This window comes from Lynx rufus, unplaced genomic scaffold (genome assembly GCF_022079265.1).
Source record: "Lynx rufus isolate CCGP_SWC_20201006 ecotype Redwood Valley unplaced genomic scaffold, mLynRuf1.p SCAF_7, whole genome shotgun sequence".
Classification (NCBI taxonomy): domain Eukaryota; kingdom Metazoa; phylum Chordata; class Mammalia; order Carnivora; family Felidae; genus Lynx; species Lynx rufus.
This window is the reverse complement of record NW_025814889.1, coordinates 119,264,548-119,265,751: the sequence shown is the minus strand read 5'-3', so window position 1 is coordinate 119,265,751 and position 1,204 is coordinate 119,264,548. Positions and strand designations below refer to the sequence as shown.

The 1,204-nt window shown below is 35.4% G+C and overlaps 1 non-coding gene across 1 annotated transcript; it reads right to left on the bottom strand.

Moving 5' to 3' along the window:
• Positions 1-813: 813 nt before the first annotated feature.
• On the bottom strand, positions 814-944 carry LOC124502806 (small nucleolar RNA SNORA18). The gene has a single exon (XR_006960054.1). It is a non-coding gene; the product is annotated as a small nucleolar RNA SNORA18 (small nucleolar RNA).
• Positions 945-1,204: the final 260 nt, after the last annotated feature.

The window sequence follows — 1,204 nt, the reverse complement described above, 5'->3', positions numbered from 1 at the left end:
AGCCACCCATGTGCCCTGCAGTTGGGTTATTTTTAACTGGATGGAAGATTTCTACTGTTTTTCCTTTTTCTACAGTGTAAAGCGTTTTTCAAAATTATGTGTAACATTAGACAAAATTATCTAAAATCAATACATTTTTTGTTTAAGGAATTTTACATGTTGTGATTCCTTCCACTGCCCATGAAGTTCTTGGTAGTTCCTCTAAAGCTTGAGTCAGGGTTTATCTTCCAGATAGGTCTTTTGAAAAGAAACTATGGTTGGGCCATCTGGGTGGTTAAGCTCCACCCAGTTGGTTAAGCTCTGACCCTTGATTTTGGCTCAGATCGTGATCTCATGGTTCATGAGATCCAGCCCCACATTGGGCTCTGTGCTGATAACATGGAATCTGCTTGGGATTCTCTCTCTCTCTCTTTCTCTCTCTGTCTCTGATTCTCCCCGATTCATAGAGTTCTCTGTCTCTCTGTCAAAATAAATAAATAAACATTAAAAAAAAAGAACCTATGCTTAATTCATAGTTGTCCTGCATTCAGTCCACAATTCTTTATCTCCACTTGAATATGGACATTACTGATGACATACTTCAAACATTTCCCCACCTAGCATCTTTGAGATCTAATTTCTTCAAGTGATTTTCTTTAGGGCCATGTTTAGAGTACATGGATCTGCCTAGTTCTCTATTTCAGACACCTGGCAAACATAAATGAATTCAAATCATATTCCTTCCCCAGCTATCACACCCAAGAATAGACTATGGGATATGCCAATAGCTAAGGCCAAAGTATTTAATCATTTGGTCTTTCATACATTTAGCAACTCTGTCTTGTAGTTCTTTCCCACAGATGTAACAAATGGGTCTGTGAGTAAAGCAAAACCACATAGTTACTCTATGAGGCATTTTCAACAATGTGAGTCTATAGGTCTAAGCCATGGGGATAGACCTCAACTATCTACTGGGTTGTTTCTTATTGACTGATAGGTTCTTTATATAAATATATGTTTATATAAAATATTAATCTATGTTTAGATAATTAAGATAAAATGAGATGTATATGTATGCATCGTAAAAAATGAGGTATAAAATTTTGTCATATCAGTTGCAAATATTGTCTGACATAATTTACTTCCTTTCTGACATTTTATTTAAATTCCAGTATGGTTAACATATAGTGTTACATTAGTTTTAGGTGTAGAATATAGTGACTCA